The sequence below is a fragment of the Triticum urartu genome, chromosome 3A, assembly GCF_056163025.1.
Source record: "Triticum urartu cultivar PI428250 chromosome 3A, HENAU_Tu73, whole genome shotgun sequence".
In the NCBI taxonomy this organism is placed as follows: domain Eukaryota; kingdom Viridiplantae; phylum Streptophyta; class Magnoliopsida; order Poales; family Poaceae; genus Triticum; species Triticum urartu.
This window is the reverse complement of record NC_141875.1, coordinates 640,499,299-640,520,312: the sequence shown is the minus strand read 5'-3', so window position 1 is coordinate 640,520,312 and position 21,014 is coordinate 640,499,299.

The following is a 21,014-nucleotide window of genomic DNA, read 5'->3' as shown; positions in this document are numbered from 1 at the left end:
CGTCCGTTCGTTCGTTTTAACGAACGGTTTTTCGTCTGTTAGTCGCAGACAACGAACGTTCGTTCGTTAGCCTGTTCGTCAGTTTTTCTTTTTCTCGGATTTTTCGCGATTATTTTCGATCGTGATTTCTGATCCGATTTTCGTTTCAGTTTATCTTTTCGCTGGTTTATCGGAATCGGGCGATTCAAGCGCCTAGATCTTCGTCTCGAAGCCCTCTTTCCGTTTAACCAACTTGAACAAGATTTTGGTATTGTAAAATTTGACTTTAGTACATATTTGTAATCAGATCTTGTTTCTTTCGCAGATTGGGTTTCGTTGCTCCGTTTGATGTCAGGACCGGTTTTTCAGGATATTAATTTCCCAAAAGCGGCCCTTGTGCTCACCAGCCCCAGGATTACCGTTAGCTGATGAGACACCAACTTGTTACAGAAACTCCAAGCAAACTACAAAATATGTAGTACAAGACCATTCTGGCCTATGGGTACAACAATTGGTTTCTAGTGGTTGATGGCGGAAGCGGTTTGCGGATCATTAGCGTCTATGGGACTCCATTTCCCACAGGAACAGCTGACCAAGATAACTCCTATCTTCGCGAGGCTGCTATCTCCATTGCGTAGGTTCCCAGGCTGTCATCGCAACGTTCCTTTCCACGCAAGAAATCTGGCCAAGACAATAGCCAGGGACAAGCCAGTGAGTACTTTGAATGTACTCACAAACATTAAGAACACCGGTATAATATAGCCACTGAAAATCATGTTTTAAAATATTTTATGATCACTTCGTCAGTTATGAAATAAGGTTCATGATGCACGCAAGTAGATCATTTAAATAAATCACGAGTAGACAATCAGGGTGTAAAAATATAAAGCACCGATCGGGTGTCTGAAGCGACGCCTCGAAAGGATAATAATATGAAGCATGCCTCAGTCGGGCATCTGAGCGACACCACAGAAAGGGCTTATATATAAAAGGAATAACAAGCATGCCACAATCGGGCGTCGGTGCGACACCACATAAAGGGCTTATAAGTAAATGAAATAACACGCATGCCACAGTCGGGCGTCTGGGCGACACCACATAAAGGGCTTATATAAGAATAATCACGGTGAATATCCAGGAGGTAGAACCGTCCCAGGGATACTCAATAATTCAAATAACATAAATGATTAGTCCATAAAAATAATAATCATAATCATCATACGTCACAAGTTATGATCCATATTCTGGTTTAGTAGTTTCTCCTCCGAAGACCGACACTAAGACCGACGCTTGACCCATCCCAGACTGTAGTCCTTAACCATGGACACGGCTATTCAAATAGGTTCAATATCTCTTCAGAGGGTGTACTCTTTACCCACGAGTAACAGATTTCTTTAGTCCATCGGAATTAATTCTGTCTACAGTCTTTTAGTCGAAAACACGCCTGACTTGCACACACCAGCTTAACTTTACTCGTGTCTGGAATCACCCAGACACCTGTTAAGCAAAACTCTAAGTGGGGAGGCTACAACCTCGCGTAGCATGGGATCAAATTTTTATCACGTGCTCTAAGGGGTGGCCTCCCCTCTCGGTCCCAACCGGAAACACCCATGCCCCCGGACCAGGTGGCATGCCTACCAGCTACAACCGGTATCTTCCACCATAGCCTCTCTATACGGTGTGTGCTAGGACAGGGGTTGACAACTTACTGAACCGTACCCTACCTACGGCAGGGGCAAGTGGCAGCACGAAACAAGTATGGGGGTTACTGGAACAAGACTCGATCTACGGCCGACTCAGGAGGCTTAAGTATTTCCTGCATGGTTAGCTCAAGAATTATATTCCACAGCCATCAGACACAACCACCACTTATCATACCTCCCCCTGCCCTACCGGTCATAACCGTCTCGACGAGGGACAAGCTCGTGTCTACACAAGACAGAGACTTTCCCGGGTCCTTCCCGGTAGACATGAGAGGCATATGAGGGTGATTGCTATCACAAGCTTATCCATTTCCAACAGCAAGAATTTTCATTTATGCACTCAAGGTGTATGATCATATCGTCATATAAAAATAACCAACACTTCATGTCGAGGTGGTGTTATAACCGTATCGAACAACCCACAAAACATTATGCCAGGGTTCAGAATGCTTGCCTTCAAGGTGTGGAGAGGTGAGGTGCACTCCAATATTTTTTTGAAAGCTCTCTTCTCTCTCTCTCCAAAATCCTATTTCGAAAATAGGCAAATAACACATACTTTAAAAACAGTACAAAAAGTTGTCCTAATTATTTTTGAAATAAATCTTAAAATAAACTAGGTGAAATTTGAGAGAGTTAGGAAAAAGAATCAATTCATTTGGACTTATATTTAAAAAGTTATAGCCAGTCAAAATTTTGGTCAAATTCTGTTTTTAAAATAAAACAGAAAAGAAAACGTTTCAGATAAGAATACGTTTTCGAAGCAGGGGATACGCACTTGGGGGTTTTACGCCTTCACTTATCAAGCATGGACGGGCGCGTGGGTAACTGACAGTGGGTCCACGGGGCCCACTGGTCAGGTTTGACCAGTCGCCTCGCCTTCGTCCTTCTCTGGCCGAACAGAGGTGAGGGCTCCGGCGATCAACGCCGGCGAACGGCGGCTCGTCGAGGGCATCTGAGGCCAGGGATGGATCCGCCACTCCCAGGCGGTCCTCCCGGTGGTCGACTGGCCGGTGGGGACGGGGGGGAATCGTCGGCGGCGAGCTCCACGGCGGAGGGAGCTTCGGGCATGATTGGGGGATTTGTCTCCGGTGGCTCTCGATCAAAATTGAGCTTGGGGGTGGACTCACGTGATGAAGAGAGGGCCTCTGGTGAAGAGAGTGGAGAGGGGGAGGCCCTGGTGGCGCCGGAGTGAATGAGGCAGTCGTGGCGGCCGTGGTTGCCGGAGAAGAAGAAGACGACCCCTCTGGTCTTTCTACTGCTACGGCCGGATCGGTGAGGGTGTGTGGGAGGTTGCTTGAGGGTTTGGTGAGCTCGGGGGGGGGGGGGGGTCCTTATATAGCGATCGGGGGCGGTTCCGACGATGGCCAAGGATAAGAACGCCGGCGACCGCCGTACTGTGCTGCAAGGCGACGTGGCGGTGACGAGGGCTTGCGGACAAGGCTGCGGATGAGCTTGAGCTGTTCAAGGGGGCAGCTGGCGCGCGTGGGTGGCTCGGGCGGCGCCGCCCACGGCAGGGCTGCTGTAGCCGGCCGCTTGCGGCCACGGCCGACCTGACGGCGGCTCTGTATAGTGCCAGGGGTGGCTCTGCGGCGAGGGGAAGAGGCGGGGTGTTGGCTGCGAGCGGGGAAGGGCCAGAACGAGTGCGAGGCGACGGCAGTGCGACACGGCGGCTTGGTGCACGCGCGTGCAAAACGTGCGCTCTGGGCGCGCCCAGAGCACGTACGCGATGTGTTCGACCAAATGCCAGGGTATGCTAGGGGGCTCCAATCCACAAGAGAGTTAGCAGGGTGGGGCTATAGGCTTGGGAAAATCCATGTGACATGCTGGTCTAGTCAGGGGATCAAGTTCATAACACAAACCAGAAACTAAGCCAAAACTGGTCATGCACTCAGGGTGTTTGACAAAATGCCAAAGGCATCTAGGCAATTCTTGGGGTGGCCAAATTCTCCGGATCCAGGTCTCTTTAGTTGAAAGAGAGGGTGGTGAGGTTAGTTTGACAAAAATCAGAAACTTGTTAGTGCAAGTTTTGCAAAACATCAGTTTTGGACAGAAAGAAAAAGGCATGGTTGCGTGCACTAAAAATTCTCCAATGGGCCACTCTTCTGGACTTAAGGGTTTTGTAGCATGGGCTATAAGCAGGAGAAAGCTCAAGAGTACTAGAGCAAAGTTAACTAGGGTTGCAGTAGAAAAAGCCAAACTGGACCAGAAAGCAAAAGAGGTTGATTCACTCAAATTTTTCAAATAACACCACTGGGTTTTTGCATAAAGTTGAATTACATACCACTACTAACATCCCACAATCTTGGTGGAAGCTAGAAAGAGATATTTATAGGGGTTGTAGTGCAAAATTGCTCTCTGGACCAGATTTGGAAACTTGGTGTAGAGCTCAAAATATTAAATGAATGAAATATATTTTTGCATAAAAGTGATTTAAAAACATCACATGACACCTCCAAATTTTGGTTGGAATTTTAGATGAATTTATAAAAGGGTTGCAGTGCAAATGGGGCCCTAAAACCAAAGAAAACTCACTTTAAGGAATAAAACTCAGAAAGAAATAATTATGCAATTAAATCCACTTTTAATAGAAATGTTCTTCCTGAGGGGAAAGACAAGTCCAACAATATAACTGGAAAGATTTCACTTGGGGTAAAAACTCCATGATAACAAAGGAAAGAATGGCTCTGAAATCAAAGGAAAAACCAGAAAATAAAATTTTTAAATTCCCTGGCAAAATTTTAATTAGTAAAACAAGGTCAAAATTTTGGGGTGTCAGATTTGATTTGATTCTTTTTGCAAACCGGAGTTCTTAAGTTGAACTTTCTGGTTAGATCTTCTTATTCGTGTTTTACCCGTGCTTCTTTGCTTGATTGCTTATGTACGCTATTGTTTGTTTGCGATAGAACACCCGGAGTGCGAAGCGTGCTACTACGAGTCTCTAGGTTTTGCGGATCATCAGCAAGGCGAGTCACACTTTGATCATACCCCTTTACCACCCAGCTTTTATGCATTAGTTCCAATCCTCAAACATTGCATGATTAGGTTGTGATATAACATGTGGGTTTGGGAAGTAGTTGATGAGGTAGAACCTATCGCCCTGTTATTATCAAACCCTTGGGAGTTACTTCTACGTATTGCTTATTTTGCTATGCTATGCTCGTAGACGTGGTTTGGGTGAGTGAATCCATGACAGATGTGAGATTGTTAATTAATGGTTCAACATAAGGTGGCAACTTTAATACAAATCTGGGTGGATTGCTTGTCGGTCACCTGGAGAATCCAGTGTTGTCCTAGGATATCCCGGAGTACCCGTGTGATAATCCTAAGGTCCGCCACCCAGACTCAAAGGGAACTGAGATATTTCATGCTAGAAACTTTCGTGTGCAGCCACAAGCCATTATGGGCTCTGGCGTAGTTAAGTAAGTTGCGTGAAGCTCTCGAAGAGGTAGACTAGCAGTTGTAGTGGGTTGTAGGTGGTATGGTCTATCCAGAGTAGAGAGTTAATGCTTCCCGAGGGAGTCCTGGATTAGGGGGTCTCCGGACAACCGGACTATCTCCATTGGTTGGACTGTTAGACTATGAAGATATAAGATTGAAGACTTCGTCTCGTGTCCGGATGGGACTCTACTTGGCGTGGAAGGCAAGCTAGGCAATACGGATATGGATATCTCCTCCTTTGTAACCGACCTTGTGTAACCCTAACCCTCTCCGGTGTCTATATAAACCGAAGTGTTTTTAGTCCGTAGGCCAACAACCATAACATACAATCATACCATAGGCTAGCTTCTAGGGTTTAGCCTCTCTGATCTCGTGGTAGATCTACTCTTGTACTACCCATATCATCAATATTAATCAAGCAAGACGTAGGGTTTTACCTCCATCAAGAGGGCCCGAACCTGGGTAAAACATCGTGTCCCCTGCCTCCTGTTACCATCCGGCCAAGACGCATAGTTCGGGACCCCCTACCCGGGATCCGCCGGTTTTGACACCGACATTGGTGCTTTCATTGAGAGTTCCGATGTGCCGTCGCCACCAGGAAGGATGTCTCATCCCGTCTTTAAAGACGGCACTATCGTTGAGGGAGCTTTGGAAATCGGCCAAACTCTCCGGCTAGGTGGTTTTCTTATGACCGCCTGTTCGGCCGCTACGCCGACGATGACTTCTCGGGTCATCGAAAGCAATCTTCACATCAACTCAGAACTCACCGAGTAGTTAGATCCAATGGAGCTCTCTTCCTTGCACGAGCTCTTGGATCGTATCGCCGCCCTGGGAGTCGCTACAGACTACGATCAGATTGGGCCTAAACCCGATCTGAGAGAGATCAACTCTCCCCAGGTCACCCATCACGTTGCACTGGTGGAGGAACAATGTGGCAACCCTTCATCTATCTTAAGGACTAGCTATGTCCGGATTCCCGATCCCTCCAAGCCGGATACCCGCGGAGGGGAGGACGTCACTCAAGGCCTGAACCTAGAATTAGGCAACGGGCTAGATTTATCGGAAAACATCCAAGAATCCAAACTTCCGAGTTCGGAAACTCCTTGGCCCCTGAGTCTCAGATTGGGTGAGGAATCGGATTCAATTCCACCCACCCACCCAAACATACGCGATCTATCCCAAATTAGGCAAGAGCCAGAAGAAACAGTACACCATTACTGGGCCAGATTCCTCCTGGTCATGAACAGGATAAAGGACTGCCTCGAGGAAGACGCAATTTCATTCTTCTGCAATAATTGCACGGACAAGAGAATCCTCAACGCCATAAGTCGTCGCAAAATTACACATTTTGCCGACTTGGTTCTCATAGTACGAAAGTACTGTGTGATGGAAAGCGCCTGGAAAGCCAAAATAAAATTTTGGGATAATCCGGCCCTGAATACAAACCCACTCCGAAATAAAAGGGTGCATTATCACAATACACCTGGGTCAACTACCAAAAAGCAAAAGCCCTCTACGAGGCAAGGAACCGTACTGGAGGGATGGCTCAACGGACCCTGCAAAATTCATAGTACAGCGGATGCAATACCAACGCACAGCCTTAGAGCATGTTGGATACTCCGGCAGGTGGCCAAAAGTGGTGAGGATCTACTCCTCCCAAAGACCACAGAGCACCATCCCGTGGACAACAATACGGTGTTAATGATCTTTGAGACCTTCGCGTCAAATAATAGACGCAAGCGAACACTCTGCAGCATGGCCGAAATCTGCCACATAACAGAAATAAATCCTTGGAGTGACACGGCTATTACCTTCAATGCCATTGACGAACCTAAATTCCAAACAGCCCGAGTACCAGCTGCACTGGTCCTCAGTCCAATCGTGGACGGCTTTCGACTCACCAAGGTACTCATGGACGGCGGCAGCAGATTAAACCTCATCTATGAGGAAACTCTTCAAAAGATGGAAATAGACTGGAGCCGCATTGAGCAAAGTAGCACAACCTTTAGAGGAATCATCCCCACTCGGGAAGCACGCTGTGCTGGAAAAATCACACTAGACGTGGTATTCAGCATGCTGGATAATTACAGGTCCGAAGAAATTACATTCCAAGTGGCCCTGTTTAGCAGCGGATACCACACACTATTAGGGCAGGAGGCGTTTACAATCTTCCAAGCCATACCCCATTACGGGTACATGAAGCTCAAAATGCCCGGGCCCAACGGAATCATCACTCTTGCTAGTGATTCGGACATAGCACTCCGCACCGAAAATAAGACAGCTGCACTGGCCCTCGAGGCACTATCCGAAGCCCTAGCGGCCGAGGAACTAATTGCACTGCGCTCCACGGTGAACAGGGACAACGTGATACTCAATAAAAGATCCAAGTCCACCTCCTTTAAACCGGCGAACGAAATAGTTAAATTCCAAGTCCATCCAACGGACCCTACAAAAACAGCTTCCATCGGGGCACAATTAAACCCTGATGTCGACGCCGCACTGCGAGAGTTCCTACACGAGAACTGGGACATTTTTGCCTGGCACCCTTCAGACATGCCAGGAATCCCACGCAGGCTGGCTGAGCACAACCTAAATATCCTAAAAGGATTCAAGCCAGTCAAGCAGGCTCTTCGACGCTTCTCCGAGCCTAAAAGACAAGCCATGGGAGAGGAACTAGCCAAGCTATTGGAGGCCGGATTCATCAGAGACATAAAACATCCGGACTGGCTAGCAAACCTGGTGATGCTACCAAAGAAGGACAAATCCTGGCGCTTGTGCGTCAATTTTAAGGACCTTAACAAGGCCTACCCAAAGGATCCCTTCCACCTCCCCCGCATCGATCAAATCATCGATGCTACCGCAGGACATGATTCATTGTGTTTCCTCGGCGCATACTCTGGCTACCCTCAAATTAAAATGGCAGAGCTAGACCAAGCCGCAACGACATTCATCACACCATACGGCCCATTCTGCTTCAACACAATGCCCTTCGGGCTAAAAAACGCCAGCACAACATATTAGCGCATCATTCAGACATGTCTGGCAAACCAGATCGGCAAAACAGTGGAGGCATACGTAGATGACGTGGTCGTTAAAACCAAGCATGTCGAAACTCTAGTAGACGACTTGAACCTCACATTCGACAACCTCCGAACATATGACATCAAGCTCAATTCGGAAAAATGCATTTTCGGCGTACCAGCCGGAAAGCTCCTGGGATTCATTGTCTCCAGTAGAGGTATTGAAGCTAATCCGGACAAAATCCGAGCGTTGTCACAGTTGGCTACCCCAACTGACCTCAAACAAATACAAAAATTGACTGGATGCGTGGCGGATCTAAGCCGCTTTATCTCCCGCTTGGGCGAAAAGGCATTACCCCTTTATCGCCTCCTCCGGCGCACCGAACACTTTGAGTGGACGGATGCCGCCAGGGCCAGACTCAACGAAATAAAAGCCATATTGGCAACAAACCCAGTCCTGGCCGCGCCAAACACTGGCGAACCAATGCTATTATACATTGCGGCAACTCATCAAGTCGTAAGCGCAGTACTCGTCGTCGAGCCAGAAGTGGACGGACACAAATTCCCCCTTCAAAAGCCGGTTTACTATTTGTCCACTGTCCTTACTCCATGCAAATTACGGTACCCGCATTATCAAAAGATAGCGTACGCGGTATTTATGGTATCCCGGAAGCTGCGACACTACTTTCAAGAGTGTTCGATAACAGTAGCCTCGGAAGTACCACTTAACGATATTATAAACAACCGCGACGCGACGGGCCGGATTGCCAAATGGGCCATTGAGCTCCTCCTGTTCGACATAACTTACAAGCCACGGCGAGCTATTAAGTCGCAATTTTTGGCTGACTTCGTCGCTGAATGGACGGAAGCCGAACTCCCTAAAGAGTACGGCACATATTCAAACTGGATCATGCACTTCGATGGCTCCAAAATGTTGGCTGGGCTGGGGGCTGGCGTCGTTTTGACATCCCCAACAGGAGAAACCGTTCAATACGTACTACAGATAATGTATACGGACTCCGGATGGCAGTATCCATGGGCATTCAACGCCTAGAGGTGCGCGGGGATTCGAACCTCGCGATATCCCAAATAAATGGAGAATTTGATGCCAAGGATCCGAAAATGGCAGCTTATCGCAATGCCGTCCTAAAAATGTCAGCTCGGTTCGAGGGGCTCAAATTTCACCATGTGGCTCGGGAAAACAATTAGGCGGCGGATATCCTCGCCCGCATCGGCGCAAAACGCGACGTGGTCCCTCCCAACATATTTCTGGAAAGGCTTTTCAAGCCATCCATAGCATGGGAAGGGGACACCGGTAACAACAGTCCGGACCCGGCCAAAATACCCGATACCGAACTCTCTGACACAATCGGAGGCTCCGCCACCGAAATAACACAATCAGCCCACGAAATAATGGCCATTATTGCCCCGTGGACAGAACCATTCCTGGCCTACCTAACTAGACAGGAACTTTCGGAGGACCAAAATGAGGCACGCTGCATAGTGCGGCGATCCAAGGCCTACAGGGTCCATGAGGGAGAATTGTACAAAAAAAGCGCTACCGGAGTCCTTCAAAGGTGCATCTCCGAAGAGGAAGGGCGGAACCTTTTGGCAGAAATTCACGCCGGACTCGACGGTCATCACGCCGCAGCCCGGACTCTTGTAAGCAAGGCCTTCCGTACAGGATTCTATTGGCCAACGGCCCGGGCAGATGCACAGGACTTGGTCCAATGTTGCGCTGGTTGCCAGCTCTTTGCAAATCAAAGCCACATGCCACCCACCGCCTTCCAAACAATCCCCATTACATGGCCCTTCGCGGTCTGGGGGCTTGACATGGTTGGACCCCTTAAAGGGGGAACCCACAAGAAAAAAATACTTATTGGTCATGGTGGATAAATTCACCAAATGGATAGAGGCTAAACCGGTTAAAATAGCCGAATCCGGACCGGTGATAGATTTCATATCCGGGGTTGTACACCGTTACGGCGTCCCCCACGGCATCATCACTGATAACGACACGAACTTCACGACCGACGAGGTAAAAGTCTGGTGCAGCAAAATGGGCATCAAGCTCGATTATGCTTCAGTCTATCACCCACAAACCAACGATCAAGTCGAACGAGCAAATGGTCTTATAATGAGCGGCATTAAACCCAGATTAGTGCGCTCCTTAACGGAGTCTGACACGCACTGGGTAGAGGAGCTCGACTCCGTACTTTGGGGGCTGCGGACCACGCCAAATCGTAGTACTGGATATACACCGTTTTTATGGTGTACGGCGCAGAGGCAGTCCTGCCCTGTGACATAATTCATGACTCACCTCGAGTGCGCATGTACGAAGAAAGAGAAGCCGAGCTCGATCGGCAGGACAGCCTGGACACCTTGGAGGAAGAGCGCGACGTAGCCAAAGCCCGTTCCGCATTTTACCAGCAATAGGCTTGCAGATACCAAAGCAGAGAAGTACGGGCCAAAACTTATAACGTTGGCGAACTAGTTCTACGGCTGCTGGATAAGAAAAAGAACAAGCTCGAGACCAAATGGGAAGGTCCCTTCATTATCGACCAAGTTCTGACTGGTGGAGCATACCGACTGCGGGATCCATCGACCAGTCGACTCGAGCCGAACCCAAGGAACGCAGCCAGGCTCCAAAGATTCTACGCCTAGCACCGGACTTTATGTTAGTCCCCTCCCTTTGTCCATTTTCTGCATATGCATCATCTGTCTTGTTTCCCTTTCTTTCTTTTATTTCTCTAGGCCTTCGAGGGTCACCTTGTGCCTCACTCATACATCACAGATGCGCTAGCCGCACTCTTCATACCTGGGGGCTTCTTCCACAGAAGCTTAAATTATTTACCTGGGCCTCATGCCCAACACATGTGTTATACTTCTGCATGTACCTTTTTTCACCATTATATGCATCGATATGACTTAAGTTTTGGCCAAGCTGGGTTGCGTGGCTCTTGTATTTATGCCCTACGTTCCCGTTAATTCGGCTAGGGCATAAGGGGAGCACCTCTGCGATTGTTACTGCCGGGTCAGCCGGACGTGTACCTCAGACTGGATGAAGCCGAAAGCTAGCGTTCTTAAGAGAATATTTGGTCGGTGAACAAAAGATGACTTTTATTTATTTATTATCTACCCCCAGATGCTTTTTCTGTGCTTCTTGTCGCAGTCCGGACATACACTTTAGGGCATGCTTACCCAGGGAAAGGAACCCTTAACGGAACTATTCTCTCTGGAAGATGTTTCTTACTACCCATGTAATATAACATAACTAGTTGGGCACTTGTCTGATAAAGCACTAATGACCGCTACGCCTGGTCTCCACGCATGCCCCGGTTCTTACATAACCGAGAGGGTATTCGGATACACTCCAGACTGTCGGGTCCCGAGGTTGAAGCGAAAAGGTCCGCCACGACAAACGATCTACAATCCGGCTAGAAGGCATTATACATGTCACTTTAAAATTACATAGTCAATTTGACTAGTTGAATTCCTCTTCAATGCCATCCAATAGGCTGTCTAGTCTACAGTCCTGTTGGGAATACTTTGCGGCCAATTCTACTTGACCGTACACTAAGCTCACAGGGATCTCCTTGCCATCAGGCCCCACAGGTCCGACTTCGGCCATGTGGTTCGGGTCAGCCTTCGTGTACCGTGTCTTCACCATTGCCCAGGCTTCCCTGGTGCCCTGACGGCAGGCCGATATCTTCCATAATCAGAAGCGCCGCCGTGCTCCCTTCAGCTTTTCTGCAAGCTCTCCAAGGCCTTCGGGTATGGAGATGGATGGCCACAAGGCCTGGGCGACGCCTTGCATCACCTGCCGAACTCGTTCGTGCAACTGTGAGAGCTCAGGAAGAAGATCACCCGTTGAACCAGGCATCTCCTCGGCTGGACGACCTGTTAGCGTACCTACAGACATAACTCTGTCAGCCAGCTTCCTCGCCGAACTCTTTTTCAAAGTTCGTTCAAGCACTTATTAAATATGCCGCGTCGAAGCCGCCGATTATCCTTAACAGAGTCCGACAGTTGGGCACGAACATCTTTTAGTTCCACGCCCAGCTTGGTGTTGGCATCTAGGAGATCATTCTTCTCCTGCCTTACCCTCGTAAGCACGCTCTCACCGGCCTTCAGCTGGCGTATGAGCTATTGCTTATCCGGATTTACTCCAGCGTCATCTGCAATTTTATCGCCAGATCTGCATATACACCGCATTCTAAGATGATACTTATCATTCGAAGGATATGTTACCAGACGGGGTCTCTTTGGGCTCCCCTGCTGCGGCCAGTGTGGCCTGAAGTTGGGCTTTGCACTCTTCCAGCTCCTGGGACAGTTGAGTATTCTTTTCTGTAAGAACCTACATAACAAATGATCCTTAAATTAGTTATCCTAACTGTTTCAAGTCTCAGGGGCTACTGATATATATAATCATCAAATTTTCTCACCCGTATGTCTTTTACATACTGCTCCGTGGCTCTGGCTAGACCATTTTGAGCAGCACGGAGGTGCGCGCCTCCCGAGTTGAAGGCATCCAATGCCTCTGGGGAGAAACAAGCGTCACGAAGAACAGTCCGGCGACGCCTGTGGTTCATGGCACTTTCCACCTCGGAATTGGTGGTGGATAGTTTGTCCGCATCCTCTGTCGGAGGAGCGCCTGGCGCGCGCCTCATATTCATTCCCGCCTCTGAATCCGGCCTTCGAGCCTGGCTGGTGGAGGCGCGATGGGTAGCCTCTCCGGGTATAGTCCGGCGAGCGCTCTTTTTCCTAAAAAGAAGGCATGGGCGTTAGTATGCCTCTGAGAATAATGGCTTGCAATAAAGACGGCGCGTCGTACCGCTGCGCCGATGTCTCAATCCGGACTGTGGGTCTTTTCAGCCCGCCTGGCCTCGCGGCCCCTTGTTGGCTAGTTGCCACAGGCTCGGCCTTCTGCCCCGAGGACCTTCCCTGCAAAACATGGCTGTTATACGACAATCAAAAAAGCGCAAGGACGGATCCCTTTTTAAGTGTTGGGACTTCGGTCTCAGTCACCTGTGAGGCTGGAACTAGCCCAGGGTAATCGGCCGTAATGGCCACCAAGGCGTTGTCATTACTCGATTGGAAAAATACCCCATCGATCAGCTCCACAGATATATCCGGATCCTCGTGGGAGGCCGGGTCAAGACACCGCCCAGGGTCCTCGGGTTGTGGAGGAGGGTTGTTTATCTCCTTTACAGCCTGGCACAGCTCCTGCGATGAAATCGCTAGACTGAATACTTAACTACGGGAATACGAAACGGGTGGGCAAGAAAAAGTCTCCGCTTACCCAGCTCGGAGGATTGTACATAGAGAATCCGCCCTGCGAGTTGACACGAAGGAATTCCTCCTCTTCTCCCTTGTACAAAGTGGACAAGATCTTTATTAGATCAGCAGCCGATCTCGGCCCCTTGCGGCTGTGGCGGGTGGCGTCATCCTCCCCGTTGAAATCCCACATGGGGTGGCCTCTATATTGGAGCGGTTGCACCCCCCACATGATGCATATGGCCATGACCTCGATCATGGTCAATCCGGGTCGAGCTAAAAAACTTATCCAGCTCATTAGGTAATGAATGTCCCTGTCATCTTCCTCCAGGGAGCTCCGTGGACGCCAGCTCCGGCGCTTCTTCAAAGGGGCGTTGTCGAACTCAGGAAGGCCGATCCGAATAGGATCTGGGAGGGGGACGTCTTCTATATAAAACCATTCTGAAGGCCAGTCTTCGGACGTCTTCTTTGGGGTCCCGGACAGGTATCCGGTCCCGGCAATACGCCACACTTCGGCTCCGCCCACTTGATATATTGAGCCCTTATGAGAACGGGGCACAAGGCAGAACAGCTTCTTCCACAGAGCGAAATGAGCCTCACAGCCCAAAAACAACTCGCAGAGGGCTACGAATCCCGCAATATGCAGCAGGGAGGGAGGCGTAAGGTTGTGCAACTGGAGGCCGTAGAACTCCAGGAACCCCCAGAGAAACGGATGAATTGGGAATTTGAGCCCTCTTACCAAATAAGGGACAAGGCATACCCGCTCTCCCTTGGAGGGATAGGGAAGGCTCTCCGCTTGCTCTCCGCCATTATAGGTGGCAAGCCCGGCTCGAACTGGGACCAGGTACGCTGGGGGAAGAAATCCCTTGGTCTGAAGCATCACTAATTTGCTGTGCGGGATGGAACATCTCTCCCAATTTACAGGCTTGGAGCTAGGGGCGCGAGAGGAGGAGCTGCGTCGACCGGCCATGATGGAATGGATCTCTGTCGGGTGCGCTCCGATGAAGGCTCGCTGAGGGAGGATGGTGTGATTTGGATCTGAATCCTCGTCTTTTTAATAGGAGGCTCATTCATACGGCTAGGGGGGTAAATGTGAAAACTCCCTGGCTCTTCACATTCGCTCAATATGTGGAAAGTGGCCATTATTAGGCGTGGAAGCCAAGGAGTGCAACATTCACAAGAGACCAGACACTATTTCGACAGGTACACAGAATTTGGATAGGAACCCGCCTTGCAATGCCGAATACAATATTGCGCGCCGGACTCATCGTCATTGAAGCCTGGTTCGGGGGCTACTGAGGGAGTCCTGGATTAGGGGGTCTCCGGACAGCCGGACTATCTCCATTGGCCGGACTGTTAGACTATGAAGATACAAGATTGAAGACTTCGTCTCGTGTCCGGATGGGACTCTACTTGGCGTGGAAGGCAAGCTAGGCAATACGGATATGGATATCTCCTCCTTTGTAACCGACCTTGTGTAACCCTAACCCTCTCCGGTGTCTACATAAACCGAAGGTTTTTTAGTCCCTAGGCCAACAACCATAACTGTAACACCCCGGATGTAACTTACCCAATTTGTACTCCAACTCTTGCCGTTTCCGGCGTTAAGTTATTTTATTTTCTCGGGTTTGGGTTTTTGTCTCCGTGTGTTATTATCGTTGTCATGCATCTCACATCATGTCATCATGTGCACTGCATTTGCATACGTGTTCATCTCATGCATTCGAGCATTTTCCCCATTGTCCATTTTGCATTCCGGCGCTTCGTTCTCCTCCGGTGGGCATTTCTACCTTTCTTTCGTGTGTGGGGTTTAAACATTTCCGGATTGGACCGAGACTTGCCAAGCGGCCTTGGTTTACTACCGGTAGACCGCTTGTCAAGTTTCGTATCGTTTGGACTTCGTTTGATACTCCAACGGTTAACCGAGGGACCGAAAAGGCCTCGTGTGTGTTACAGCCCAACACCCCTCCATTTTGGCCCAAAACCCACCTAAACCCTCTCCATCATCTAGAGCGTTCGATCACGATCGCGAGGCCGAAAACCGCACCTCATTTGGACTCTCCTAGCTCCTCCTATGCCTATATATAGACCCGCTCCTCAAAATTCGCGGATCCTCTTCCCCCCTAACCCTAAAAAATCCCCTCTCCGCCGCCGGACAACGTCCGCCCTGACCGGACGTCCCGCCGCCGCCAACCATGCTCTGCCACATGGCGCGGAGCCGCTCGTCCCGCCGCCGGCCCGGGGAGCCCGCATCCGGCCCCCGAGGCCCATCCGGATCCGCCGCCGCCCGCCTTCGCCCTCCTCCACTCCGGCTCGCCGGCGCCGCCGCACGCCTCGCCGGGTCTTCGCGCCGCCATCAACGCCCGACACCGCTGCCTCGCTCCGGCGCCGCCCCGCCGTGCTGCTCCCGCCGGCCGACGCCGCCGCCTCGCTCCGGCGCCCGTCCGCGACTCCGACCGGCCCCCTTGTCCTCCGCGGCAAGTCCGACGCCGCCCCGACGACTCCGGCGAGCTCGAGCTTCGAGTCCGGCGAACCTCATTTTCCGTGCCAGCCGGATCCGATCCAGATCTAGATCCCCTCCTTAGTTGACTTTTCTGCCCGAAACCCTAATATTTTTTCCCATGTTCATCGCATCATAACTTTGCATCCGTAGCTCCGTTTTGGACATATAGCATATCAAAATGTTCGTCTCAGAGATACATCATTTCATTCCATTGCATCATTTTCATTTGAGTTCATCTTGATGCCCGAAATGTTGTTAGAAGAGTGCTACTTGAGATAATTGTCAGATCTGCTGCTCCATTTAGATATTTGTCATTTTTTCCATGATTAATGTGTGCATGATATGCCCATGAGCTCTACATATGTTTTGTTAAGGGTTTTGCCATCTTTCCAGAGGTGCAACCCATGTATTTTTGTGATGTGTGTGGTGACTAGCACAAGCTTGCAAAGTGAGGCACTTGGTAATGTTGATTTCAGGGACTTAGCATTTCCACAAAGTCCTTGAGCTGTTTATCTCATATGGCCATATGTTCATGTTGTTTCCTAGTGATCCGTGCCTCTTTTGAGGATGATCAGTAAGGATGTTTTGTTAATCTTGTAGTGATCTATCCATCCATGTCTTTGTTTGCAATTATGGAGCACCCTAGATTGAGTCAATCAAGCTACTTTTGCTACTTCGTGAATCCGGACAGATTGTCTACTTGTTAGCGATTTTGCCGATGATGTTGCAGTTGATCCATGCATGCTATGCTATTGTTCTTGCCATGTCTAGCTTGCATTTTGTGTATTCTTGATGGGTGTATGCTTAGTTTATCATGACTTGCTCCGTAGGGAGTGCATCGAGCTCGTAAACATGCCTACTTGATATCTGTTTTCAGCATGCTCCAGTTTTCACTAAGTCTGAGAACTGATTATGTTTTTGCCATGTTCACATGCTTGCAATTGTATTTTCTGATCCCTTTTGGCTCAAGGTCACTAAGGGACTTTTGTTAAGCTCTTTGAGTAGCTCCATGCCATGCTTTACTTTGCCATGTTCAGGTCTTGTAGCATGTAGTTTCGTTGCTCCGAAGTGTGCTACCTGATCTGAAATTTCAGACAAGTGTTAATTTCACCAAGTCTGAAATCTGTTTGTCATATGCATTTTTGCCATGCTTGTTTGAACCTGTTAATGGATGAATTGGCCATATCTCAGTGCTATACTTTTGTTAAGAATCTTGAATGCATCCCTGCCATGTATTTTGTTGTCATGTTTGGGTGTTGTAGCATGTTCATCTCATTGCATTTAGATGGCTACTTGCTCTAAATCGCAGACCGGTGTCATATTTGAATCGCTTGCCATTTCTAAACCGTAACTCTGATTCCGACATTCTTTATATCGTTTTCAAGCGATTTCACCTCACCTTTCCACTGGCACACTTGGATTTCCAATTTGAGACCAGGTTCATGCATCCCTTGTCAAATCTTGCATATGCATCCCGCATCGCATCCCGCATAGCATTCCATCTTTGCATCATATTGTTTGAGCTTTGCCCGTGGTTGATTGTGTTGCGTTTGCTTGTTTGTCTTGTTTGGGTAGAGCCGGGAGACGAGTTCGCTAACGAGGAGCCCATTGAGTTTGCTTTCGAGGATCCAATCAACTCTGACCACTTTGCAGGCAAGATGATCATACCCTCGAAATCACTTCTATCTTTGCTATGCTAGATTGCTCGCTCTTTTGCTATGCCAATGCTACGATTCCTACCACTTGCTTTCAAGCCTCCAAAATTGCCATTTCAAACCTCTAATCCACCATGTCCTAGCAAACCGTTGATTGGCTATGTTACCGCTTTGCTCAGCCCCTCTTATAGCGTTGCTAGTTGCAGGTGAAGATTGGAGACCGTTCCTTGTTGGAACCTTATTTACTTGTTGGGATATCGTTATATTATCTTGTTATCTTAATGCATCTATATACTTGGTAAAGGGTGGAAGGCTCGGCCTCTCGCCTAGTGTTTTGTTCCACTCTTGCCGCCCTAGTTTCCGTCATATCGGTGTTATGTTCCCGGATTTTGCGTTCCTTACGCGGTTGGGTTATAATGGGAACCCCTTGATAGTTCGCCTTGATTAAAGCTTTTCCAGCAATGCCCAACCTTGGTTTTACCGTTTGCCACCTAGCCTCTTTTTCCCTTGGGTTTCCGGAGCCCGAGGGTCATCTTATTTTAGCCCCCCTGGGCTAGTGCTCCTCTGAGTGTTGGTCCAAACTAGAGTCCTGTGCAGCGCCCCCTCGGGGAAACTCGAGGTTTGGTTTTAGTTGTATGGAGCGCTCATCTGAGTGTGCCCTGAGAACGAGATATGTGCAGCTCCTATCGGGATATGTCGGCACATTCGGGCGGTGTTGCTGGTCTTGTTTTAACCTGTCGAAGTGTCTTGAAGAACCGAGATACCGAGTCTGATTGGAACATCTCGGGAGGAGGTCTATTCCTTCGTTGACCGTGAGACCTTGTCATGGGCTAAGTTGGGACTCCCCTGCAGGGATTTGAACTTTCGAAAGCCGTGCCCGTGGTTATGGGCAGATGGGAATTTGTTAATGTCTGGTTGTAGATAACTTGAACCTTAACTTAACTAAAATGAATCAACCGTGTGAGTTACCGTGATGGCCTCTTTTCGGCGGAGTCCGGGAAGTGGACACGGTGTTGGAGTAATGTTTGCCGCAGGATTTTCCCTCTAGTTATGCGTTCGCGCTTTGCCTCCTCTTCTCGCTCTCTTTTGCGAACAGGTTAGCCACCATATATGCTAGTCGCTTGCCGCAGCTCCACATATTTACCTTGTCATACCTATTAAGCTTAAATAGTCTTGATCGCAAGGGTGCGATATTGCTGAGTCCCTGTGGCTCACAGATTACTATTACACCAGATGCAGGGCCTGATGATTCTGCTCCAGGTGACGCGCTCGAGCTCAAGTGGGAGTTCGACGAGGACTCTCAACGATACTATGTTTCCTTTCCTGATGATCAGTAGTGGTGCCCAGTTGGGGGTGATCGGGACCGTGTCGCATGTTGGGTTATCTTTTATTTTGGCGTCGTAGTCGGGCCATGAGTGTTTGGATGATGTAATGTTATTTATGTACTTGATTGACGTAGCGAGTGTAAGCCAACTATGTTGTCTCCCCTTTTATTATCTATATTACATGGGATGTTGTGAAGAGTGCCTAACTTGCGACATATGCCTTCAATCGATTATGCCTCTAAGTCGTGCCTCGACACGTGGGAGATATAGTCGCATCGAGGGTGTTACAAGTTGGTAATCAGAGCCTTCCCCGACCTTAGGAGCCCCATTGCTTGATCGTTTTTAGCAGCCGAGTTGTGTCTAGAAAAATGTTTTGAGTCATTTAGGAATTATATATCGGAGAGTTTAGGAATTCTTTTTACTTCCCAGTCTCCTCATCGCTCTGGTAAGGCATCCTGACATAGAGTTTGGACTCTTCTCTTCTCAAATTTCACTAAAAAAAATTTAGGATCACGCAGGTATCTTGGAATCGTTCCGATGGTTTTATGACGAGAACATTGTCTTGATGCCTCCTGTCAGGGGTTTTGTGGAAGTGTCCCGGGGAGTTGAGCTCTGAGGTGTTGTCGTCATAATTTTATCGTTGCAGTTCTGGAATACCTGAGTTTAGTACGCCGACATCGAAAATCTCTTTTATGCAGTTCGTTGGTGAGATAACCTCGACGCCACCCAGTACTGGGGCGGGAGTTTGGGAGTATCGCCATAACTTGTATAACGGATGCTTTTCGAAGGTTGAGGTAGATGGTTTCCGAAGTTTTCTCGGTTATGTGTTGAAGGATGGATACAGCTGGATGTAGGATTTGCTAGATTTGGGTGAGATATTATGCTTCCCCTGTATCCCCAACACCTGATTGCATAACCGGAAAGGTTCGGGAGTTTCATAGGTGGGAATTCTAGTAGCTCTAGTTCTTCTTCCACGGATATTTGGTTTGAGATTGGGATTTCTTACCGATTATTCATTCTTGATCCGTACCTTGTTGATTTATTTCTCTACCTAAATTCTAAGTGGCTTCTCAATTTATGGATATGTGACCATTTCAAGAGGAATGCATTCGTTCATTTTGTTCGGATGTGAAGACTATATGTTGCAATTTTCATTCCGTTGGATTCAGCTTCAATATTTGTCTATCAATCTGCTAATGGATGTCAACCACTTCAGGATAGCTCCTCCAACGCGCACGACTCCGAATCCTGATCCGCCACCACCTCCACCTCCTCCGGAGGCATGGAAAGCTGTGATGGCTGCAACCAATGCAAACACACAGTTGATCATGCAAATTCTCCAAGAGCGCAATCAAGGCAACCAAGGGAAGCAAGGCAACAATCAAAATCACTTTGCTACACTCAACCAGTTCCTTGCTAATGGGCCAAAGACTTTCAGCAATTGTGTTGAGGCAACTGATGCTGACGATTGGCTTGTGGATCTGTGCAAGCATTTCGAGTGCAGTAACGTCAGGCCTGAGGACTTTGTCAAGTTCGCTTCCTTCCAACTCAAAGATCAAGCTGCAGAATGGTTCCGGCAGTACAAGGATTCCAGAGGTGGACGTGTTATTACCTGGGATGAATTCCGTCAAGATTTCAGAGCTCACCATATTCCTCAGAGCGTGGTTGAAAGCAAGCATGAGGAATTCCGCAACCTGAAGCAAGGCTCTTTGTCTGTCTATGACTACAACAAGTTGTTTTAGAAGCTCGCCCGCTTTGCCAAGCAGGACGTCCCTGATGAGAAGAGCATGATATACTAGTTCAGGGGTAGTCTCAGAGAAGAAATCTAGCTAGCTCTTGTTCTCTTTGAGCCCTTGAGATACGGTGAGTTCTACAACATGGCATTGAAGCAAGAGGCCGCTCAACTGAGGTGTGATGCTTCCAAGAAGCGAGTCAGAGATGCTACTCCTTCTTCCTCCACTCAAGTGGCCAAGTAGCAGAAGTATTGGCTTCCTCCTCCTCCGTTCCGTCAGCCATATCAACAGAAGAGCAAAGGTGGTAGTGGATCTTCCCACACACCCAACCCTGGCTTTCAGAACAAGACTTCGTCTCAACCTCCAAGATCGAGTGCTCCG